Here is a 10632-nt window from a genome sequence, read left to right on the forward strand (position 1 = left end):
AGTTTTTGTTTTAGTGTATCAATGTATTCTGTAATGTGTGTGTTGTGATGTTCATGTTTTGTGTGTGTTTTTATTTTCTTGAAAATGTTTTTGAGCTGTTTCCTTAATTTGGGTGTTATGTTGTTTTTAGTGTATTGTGTCAGCCTGCCTAATTGCTGTCTAATGTCATTTATTTGTATTTCTATTCTTCTCTGCCAGGCAGGCTTGTGATAGAATTTTGTTTTCTGTGTGTTTGTCTGTGATTGTACTTTCAGCCCATGGTGTGTCACTACTGTGACTGCTCCAGCATAAACTAATGTATGAATGTCTGCGAGTGTAGAAATTGAATGAATGTAGTGTGGTAGTAAGTGAGTGTTTACGTAATTTAGTGTTTTTCCTACTTCCTTTGACGTGTTGATTTTTGGTATTCGTGGTCGTTGTGTGGGATCTGTGCCTGTATATTTAGTGAGTGTTTCCTGAAATATATGTGAGAGTGTATTAACTAAATCCATGTCTATGTTATCAGTGATGGATGAGGAAGTGTCTGTAGTATCATTAGTGGTAATTGTTGTATGTGTGTTATTATCAATGCTTGTTGCTGGATTATCCTGACAGGTTACATGATCTTCATTAATGTTAGATGTTTCTGTCTGTTGATGTATTTGATCAGCAACCTGTTGTTTGATAAGTTCAAGTGTTGTTTGTGGAATAAGGTTGTTGTGTATAATTGTTCTTTTTTGATCAACAACCCTTTGTTCGGTGACAGTGAGATGAGGATACTGTTGTGTGAATCTATGGTGTAGTTGTTGTCTGTATGCTGTCATGTTTGTTTCGAGTTTTGTGATGGTGTAATAAGTACGGATGATAAACTCGTTCATTTCTACTGTCCATTTCATCCGTTGGCGTGGTTTTCCAGCCTTTGTGGTCTGTGGATGCATTGCCACAGAAACACCAAGGCTGGGTTGGTTCCTCACATCTGTTGAGGGCATTGCAGTAGCCATGCTTGGGCCGGTGCTGCTTTCGCCACCGGTAACCAAGGGAGACTGTGACCTATTTTTCGAACGTGAGCCTCTGCCTAACCCACGAACGCGGACCTTGTTAACCCGGGCGACGTCCGAGCCGGTATCACACTTTGATCTAGTTATTACCATGATGAATATCTCCACAGAATGTGGGTGTGGTCACTCTTAGCTTCATTTCTCCCCATAGACCTTACTGGCATGGGTGTCCCTACCAGGAGCTTATGCTCCAGCCTGCATTGCCCTATGGATCAGTAAAATTACTGGGCTCTCCCACCACGACCAGGTGGTGACCACGGGAGAGTTATTATTATTATTATTATTATTATTATTATTTGATAGACAAATAAATAAAATTGTAACTCTAGGTCATCTCATTAAAAGAAATTACAGAGTTTACAAAGCCATATTTACTTACTTTTATATGTTTTGTTTGTTAATTATATTGTGAAGAAAGAGTTAATTAAATTTACTTATAACAACAATGACCAATAACAATGTAGTTTATCAATAAAAAATGAATGCTGAAATCTTGGATGGTTTAAGAAGTTACTTTTTATTGCTAAATCTTTTCACAATCTGATGTATCTCTTGTTCCACTACAACTATAATAATTTATATATTTTTTAACATCTGAGAAATTAAACCAAAAATAAAAAGGAAAATTTGATAACAATTTAAAAAGTTTACAATTTATGTCATAGTAATGTAAAAACTTGTTCAAGATAAAATTATGTAATGAATTAGAGCTATTATATTACCTTAGAATAAAAATCACTTTCTTTAAATAAAAACAAATAAGTTTTATTATGAAACTTTTATTAACTTTTTGGTTTTACCTAAATATCATAAAATAAAACATTATATATGACATATCATAATCCAAACACAAATGTTACTAATTTTGCTCAAAAATTGTCCAGTTACATTCAGATTAATTATATAATTTGATGATTTTGATTACGATTAGTTATATTATCATCTGTTGATTATGTTAAAAATTAGGTTATTTCAGATTTAGTTAATTTTAGATAATTCTGAAAAATATTAACCTGAATTCAAGTATGAAATTCTATCTATTTATAGTGTGCAGGTATGCTGAGAGTTATATTATTCAGATGTAAAAATAAAATTCGTTCAGGCATAAATAACCATTATTATTATATACAAGTTTAAACTAATATATATCTGGAAAAACTCTGGCTTGGAATCTACATGATATCACTGGCAAGATATTTGCATATTACACAAGGGTTATGATTGAAATTCCACTTTATTAGTTATGCTGTTTCGGATGTATCTAAATTTATTTATTTCCACTTTATATATTATTAATATAAGTATATAGATACAGATGGCATTGTGCCTATGTGGGATCAAATATGAAATTACTAACTAAATCAATTGTCTTTTAATACTAGTGCCAAAAAATCTCCAAGTTAATGCTAGGTATAACATGTCAAAAATTATTGTTGGCAGAGTTTTATTTTGATGACAGAAATCAATACATAAATCTAACATATTTTGTCTTTAATGGAAGATTGTATAATGAACTAATATTTTATTTCAGTGACAAAATTCTCATATATGAAAAAAATAATTACTAAACTTTGTATATAATAATATTTGTAAATATGTTTTTTACAATACAAGATTATATTTATAGAGTAACATAAAAAATATTTGTGTGTGTTGACTACAAAAGGCTTCAAGGTTTAAGTTCTTCATGGCTTAAGAAATGATTATCGATGATTCCAGCTAAAATGAAAAAAAATATAAAAGACCAGTTACAAAAAAATTAAAATATAATAAAATTCATAGATTTTATATCTTAAAAATTTTATCGTTTTAAATGTTAAATACTTAAATATTTATAAATAAATGGTCAATTTTATTAATTTCTCATTTATTATTAACTCATTCAATTTATTATTATTCAATTTAAAAATGTTTAAACTCCAAATACAGTCAATTCTACTTATTGTAATCACAGAAATTATCATCAGTTGGTTCACCTTATTATGTTCTCTTTTCGTGTTGTCAGCCTCAACATGTTTAAATGTCTTTTTTTTTATATGAAAAAATCATTTCTAGTAATTAGTATCTTAACATTTAGTTTTTAATTGTACTTTTAGTGACAAACATTTGAGTGGTGATAAACTTTTAGTGACAAACAGTGGTGAGGGTTTATCTCTGTGTTGACAGTACAGAGATGGAAGCATACAAGTACCAAATACTTGTATTAGAAATACTTTTTCCCATATAACAAATAGCCTACCTGATTTAAGTTAGAGTATTTCTGATAGATATTATTTAAACTACTAGGTATCAGAAATTTGAATTTTCAAGTACAGTATTTGAAAATCTTACATAAGTATAGTACTTGAAATATTTTAAAATTATTTGGAATACATAAAAATATTTGAAGTACAAATATACTAAACATCCAGAAGCCTGATACATAGATACTCAATCAAATGATCGCATTAAGCTATCAGGCTATAAATCTGCTATTATTAATGATTAAATACTAAATAATTTGGTATTTAATCATTAATAATAGATTTATAGCCCAATTGTTTAAGACGACCATTTGGTTGAGTATTCAAAGTACTTAAAAATGTTTGAAATTCTTAAAAATATATTTGCTATCCACAAAAAGTAGCAAATATGTTAATTTTGAAATTTTGTAACAAGTAGAACAATTCAAAAAATTTGATTATCTGAAGACTTTTCATGAAAACTTTTATCTCTTTCTTTATTATTTAACTACTTTAAAAAATTAAAAGTGTAGGTTTATTGCATTTTTATATTTTACGTGTTAATAGCATGAAGATAAATAAAGAGCTTGTAAAATTGGATATAGCTCAAAAAATACAAAGACAAACAATCTCCATGTAAAAGTCCTTTTACTAAGTGCTTTTTTATTCAAATCAATAATAAAGTTATTTATTTTATACATATTGTTTATTGCTAGGTTACCTAGCCTAGCTTGTAATTTAGGTCTTGGTTTGTATGAATTATTTCAATGATTTGATATTTTTTACGATTCTAATGCAGCACAGTCAGAATAAATAAAAAGTTCTAAGTAATTAAAAGTTCCTGGATTTACACCAATAACAATATTCTTTAGAAAAATCTGAGAATTCATACCATAAATGTTAAATATCTACTATAACTTCATTACAGTGATAAAAATGATTACAAATGTTAACACTTTAAAATTATGGTGTTATAACTTCAAAATCAGTATGTTTTAGATTCAGAAATAATACTTTTTATTATATTTGGTCTTTTATTTATCAATTTTGTCCAGATAAAAATACAACATATAACATAGTTAATATATTTTTTCTGATCAATTCTATGAAAGAATACTTCATTAAAGATTATATATGATTATTAACTTGTACTCTGAATAAGCTTACATATATTTACAGCTAATTATTGTAATTGTTCTAAGCATAAAATAGCCTCTTGGAACATAGGTTTTACATGTATGAACTTCCAATTCTATTTTCATTGCTTCAGATACAATTTTATAATTATTATTTTATAAACAGATAATTTTTTTAAAAAGATATCCAATTTTACTTAAGAACTAATTCAGGAGCTCGGTTTCCTTCATACTTAAAACAATATTTAAGATGAAAACAAGATACTTCTTTTTGATTTGTTTTACATTTACTGTGAGTAGAATTTATTAAAATATGTTGGATGCATAATTCCATTCTTACAGATATAACAGGATGAGATCTAAATAGATAAAAATGAAGAAGACAATCTGTATATAACATTACATTAATCAAATAAATTTTAGTTTTTTGTATAAATTGTATAAATAAAGAAGTATCCAATGGAAATTTTTAAATAATATGAATCTAATCTTTCGCTTAATTTATCTCTAAATTTGATTCTGTTAAAAAGTATTTTAATTAATAAAATATCTATATGTTCCACGAAAATAATATTTTCAGTTTGAACTTTCTTCATAAAAATACACAGCGCCATCTTTCGTTTAAAATAAATAATTTATAAATATCCATAGTCATTCTATTTTATATATGTGCCGCCATCTATCGCATATATTTTAAATTATTTAAACTTATATCGAAAAATCGTAAATAAAATATATTTTTATCAACAAATTTGCTAACATTTATATAAAATAACAATAAAACATAATTATTATTATAGAGCCAATTCCATGTTTAAAGTATCTATGTTATGAACAACATATGCATCGAAAATAATATAAATAAAAAGGTTTTTGATATACTTTAATACAAACATATCATAAATTATTCGCTTGTTAAAAAATAAATCATTTGAAACATTTATAAAAGAATATAAAAGCTTTATAAACGAAATAAGACAGTACCCCAGTCACGTGACACCACACTTCCGCTACGTCACCCTAGTCTGACGTCACCGTTTAAATATCCGGTTTAAAAGGACAAAGGAAAATCCAAACAAATGAATATAACTTTAAAACTAAAACTTAATAATACTCTAAAATGAAAACATATTAATTAAAATATATAAATGAATCTAATAAAAGTAATTTTTTAATGTTACGAAAATAACCACCAGAGGGCTTCTCACACAAGCCAGACGTATTCGTTGTGGAATAGGGGAAAAAAGTAATTACGTGACATAGGTGTCGCGCATATCGATACGGTTGTAAACAAGCTGTTCCGTTCGAAGGATAGCTTACTTTATAATAATGGAAGAACGAAAATATTTTTTAGGAAGGTTAACAACGGTACAATTAAAGGAAGAATTAAAAAAGTACAATGCCAAGTTAGCTGGTAGAAAAGCCGATTTAATAGAAAGGTAAGTTAAAATAATCTACATCTATATTTTTATCGTTAATTATTACATTTATAATTTCAAGTCATTATAACTATTACATGATAAGGTAACTTACCAGTAGATGAAAGTTTTAAGAATAAGATTTCACAAAATGCACATTTTTCGTCGATAAAAACATTTAAAGATCAGTAAAGTTCTCATTGATTCCTTTCACATTTGTCTAACCAATACATAAGGTCAAAACTTTAATTAAAATAAATTTTTTTTCCTTTGGAATATGGTCATGTACTGAGCCTGATATATTATAACCAATTTATACCAGTATCTGAAATGTTAACTGTACCAATAGGTTATCACTGTAATTTAGAACAATCAATACAAACAAAACTACTTTCTATGAAGTTCTAAGACAATATAAGAGATATATATCTTAATCTTTTACCAAGAGAAAACAATATTTGGAGTATTTAAAATAAATATAATCAAAATGTCTTTTTTATTGGTCACAAGTCATCTTGTTTCAATAATTTAATGCAATAAGACTAATTTCTTCACCAATAAACTTTTTGTACAAGTGAATTTTTGCCCATTTTCTTTTACTAAATCTGGCATACACTATATATATGCCATATTTAGGTGCTTGTCAATACTGTTCAGTTACCTTATACTGTTTATTTTTATATTATATGTAATATATTAAGGTAAGAATATAATATATAATAATAATTTTTGCCTTTCCTGTCAATGAGACAGAAAAAACTAAATAAAATATTGGTGATCATATGTTAACTAGTTATTAAACTTGTTTACAATAATTTTCAGGTTACTGGCATATGAGAGGAATCAGGAAACTCATAATTTTTCTATATCCTGTGATAGCTCTCCTGAACTCAAACTTCCTGATTCATCTGAATATAAGGATCTCTCTCCAAGTTTACAAATACCAGTTTTGACTATAGAGACAATTGATGCCTACATGGAGATGTCAGATCAAAGAATGCCACTGTCTGCTGTGCAGATGTATTTTAATGAATTCTTATTAATAATAAGAGGAACAAAAGAGAAACATTTTTTTATATTTTAAAGGTAATGTAAAATCTGAATTAACCAAGGGGAACAGATTTACACAGATTTAGTAATTACAGATGATGGGGTTATAGAAAATGTAATATGTGAATGTACAGCAGGTAAAGGGCCTAAAGCATATTGCAAACATGTATATGTAACACTATTGGCAATAGAAGAATATGGAAGAACAGGCACATATAAGTGTCACAAAACATGCACACAGGTTCTGCAAACATTCCATCAGCCTACCCGCCAACATAAAGGTTCCCCAGTTAAGGCTAGTGAGCTTCCATTTCATTTATTTAAGAAGAGAGGAATGAAAAGAAAATTATTGGAAGACATAAAATTTGACCCCAGACCATCTGGCAGTACAATCCCTGATTATACAAACTTTGTTATTAATTTGGCAATGAACATTCAAAGTGGTTGTGCAATACCGATATTGCAATTAAGGCAACCAGCAAACATGAGGGCTTTAGAATCAGATCATGATTATTGCAAAAGCACAATGTCTGAAATGTTTTTAAGTGCTTTACATGTAACTGAAGCAAGTAGGGAGTACATAAAACATTTGGAAAAAGAGACCAGATTACAATGAAAAAGTGCAGTTTGGAAGAAGGAACATTTGTTGCATTTGTCATCTTCAAACTTTGGAAAAGTTTGTAAATTAAAATCAACAGACAGAGTAAAATTGTGTGGCTCATTACTGTCAAGTAGGCCAATAAAAAGTAAGGCAATTTCTCACGGCTTAAGGTATGAAAAAGAAGCAATTGAAACATATTCTTTTGTAAATACTCCTGTGAAAGAATGTGGCATGTTTCTTCATTCAAAATACCCATTCTTAGCTGCAAGTCCAGATGGGCTAGTGGATGATGATAAAATATTAGAAGTTAAATGTCCTTACTCCAGTTTTAAACTTCCTGTGAATGTGCTAAAGATACCATATTTGGAATGTACTGATGACAAAATTACTTTAAAACGGAATCATGATTATTTTCATCAAATCCAAGGACAATTAGCAGTGACAAATAGACAAGTTGCTCATCTGTTTATTTACACAAAAAGTGACTTCAAAGTTTGTATCATTCCAAGAGATAATAAATTCATTGCAGACATGATTGAAACACTAATTATGTTTTTCCATGAGCATATTAAGCCAGTTCTTTTTTTAAAAAAAATGTTTTATAAACATTAAGTTTATAGAATAATTGAGCTAATTGTTATTTTACAATTTGAGTTTATGTAAAATTTTTCTAGATGGTGTATAGTGTAAATTTTTTTAAATAATAAAAAGAGATTTTGTTTTAAAGATTAAAATTCTTTTATTAGCTTACAAGTATTTATTCAACTATAGTACAAATTTTAAAACCACTATATTACTTTGAATTGAAGTTCCACAATGAAGACCTTACTGTGTATGATAGTATACATTCTTAATCTTAGAATTTATAAACAGACAAAAATTTAAAAATAGTATAGATGGAAAACTTAAATTAGGCTAGGGTCTAGAATGGAAAAAAAAATTATATACGGTATTAATAGAGAGCTAGACTAACAGTGAAACAAATTAAGAATCTCTGCCAACAATGCATTCTAAAATTGCATAACATAAAACATATAAATATAATTTCACTGCCAAGTTTGGTTACTGCCGGATGCATGTGTTGCCACAAAATTTTATATGTACAGTACGAGCCATTCCTATAATACGTTCAATATGTATTCTTTTACTAGATATTTTTCTGTCTCGAGATGACAAACTGCTGCTCGGCTGTGCTTTTCCTCTCATAAAAGTGGGTATATTTACCACAACATCTTTAGTAATTAGTTATTCCTGAATGTTAAAACCTCTATCAGCCATTACCCACTCTTAAAATAATTATTGGATTTTCGTTTAAAGAATTAACAAATCGTACTTTAGAACCGACAACGTATCGCTTAGTCTGTTTACAACCTCGTCGATACTAGCGCCGCGTGCGGAGTAGATTTCACTTTTTTCCCCTATTAATTAATTTTTATTATTTTTACGTTACATACACATTTTTTACACAGTTCTTTATTGTGTAATTCTGATTTTTTGCCTTTTTTTACTATTTTTTTTTATTTGCAGTAAATTTGTATATTCTTGTATGAAAGGGCGCCAAATTTTTTTTGCCCGGGGCGCTCAAAACCCTAGAACCGGCCCTGCCTACATGTAGAATATACGTACATGTTAAAAACGTACTTAAAATGGCAGCACTGTCGACTCGATAGTTGGATAAAAAAGAACCGTTAGAAAAATTTACTAAAATTAAAATTAACATAATTTACGATAAATGTAATAAACTAATACTTTAATATAACATAGAATTAATAGTATACTATCAAGTAGTACATTAACCAATCTTAAAATTTAATTAGATTAGATAAAATTGCAATTAATTTACAGATCATTAACGTAAACAAGAACATACGAATTTTTTACAGAAATAATAAAAAATATAAGCAAATAAATAATACACCAAATAAAAGTACACATACTTCCATATCAGAATTATCTGTTTTCATATTTTTAATACCAACGGTTGATTTTATACGAATTTTTTAAATAATACAAGTAAATTTTCCCCAATGACCTTGGAATTGGCCGAGACCTATCGCATACTCGTGTTTCGGCACTCCGCGAGAGCAAAAAGGGATAAGTTTAGTCTTTTGTCACATGCTTATAATAATTAAATTTTGATTACTAACTAATGATTATTATGTAAGTAAAAATAATTACGCTGCTTAAGTCCATGCAACGCGTGTGTCGCGTCGCTTGGCACACGCGCCAATCAAATAATTGTTACCGTCTTATCTAGTCGCGTACACGTTTTATTCATAAGTTTATAAACAATTTAACGGCAAAGAAATGAACTGAAATCGTAATTTTTAAAAATATTTTTATTGAGACAAAAAATTATAAAAATACAAACAAAGATTTTCAAAGATATTTACATACAAATAAATCACGCTATACAAAGATTCGTGACAATTCTTACACATATAGTTTGTATATACATCGAAATATATATCTATAGGCAAACCAATACTTATATTACTAATTTCAAAAAATTTAGTTTAATGATAATTAATTGCTATATACATTTAAGATAATAATCTTATATGTATATAGCAGACTCCAATTAATTTGTCATACTTTTTACCCAAGTTAATGGAATAATTAAACAAATTATCATTAAGAATTCGATGATTAAATTCTGCATTAACCTGTAAATTCGGTATAGAAAACAGTGGCGTAGCGAACATAGCTTGGCGCCTCCCTCCAGAAACACATTTAGAGATTTAAACAGCTTTTATATGAAGTCTTTCGGATGTTAAGGTTAGCAACTTCCATCACGTGCAGAGTCATCACAACCTGTCTAACACGGATCACTTTTCAAATATAGATCAGTATTAACTGTCTAAGATAGCAATAGTTGTCCTGCCAGATTTAAAGAAACCAGTGGCGTGCCGTCATTGGAAGCGATGGAAGCACCGATTCCACCTTCCAATGACCTTCCCTTGTATTTTATAAAATATAAATTTTCATATTTTAACGTACTTTGCATTAATTAAAATTAATATTTTATTATAACTGCATTATGTATCTTTTACACATTTATCGTTTTTTTCACATATAGTATAGAAGATTGCTATTGTATATTCGAATAATTCAGTGGTGGAAGGAATGTCGAAACCGGGTCAGTTTCCAATCAGCCAGATTATATAG

At 28.5% G+C, this 10632-nt stretch overlaps 1 long non-coding RNA gene across 2 annotated transcripts; it reads right to left on the minus strand.

Annotated features, from left to right (window-relative positions):
* Window positions 1-2252: 2252 nt before the first annotated feature.
* Window positions 2253-9098, minus strand: LOC136980261 (uncharacterized). 2 transcript variants are annotated; one of them, XR_010881523.1, is made up of 2 exons: window positions 9074-9098; window positions 2253-2756 (listed from the first exon to the last, which is right to left on the minus strand). It is a non-coding gene; the product is annotated as an uncharacterized lncRNA (long non-coding RNA). The 2 variants fall into 2 exon arrangements; XR_010881524.1 differs by lacking the exon at window positions 9074-9098 and adding an exon at window positions 5380-5557.
* Between the last annotated feature and the right edge of the window lie 1534 nt (window positions 9099-10632).

This window comes from Centruroides vittatus, unplaced genomic scaffold, assembly GCF_030686945.1.
Source record: "Centruroides vittatus isolate TY-2023 unplaced genomic scaffold, ASM3068694v2 contig_683, whole genome shotgun sequence".
Lineage (NCBI taxonomy): Eukaryota > Metazoa > Arthropoda > Arachnida > Scorpiones > Buthidae > Centruroides > Centruroides vittatus.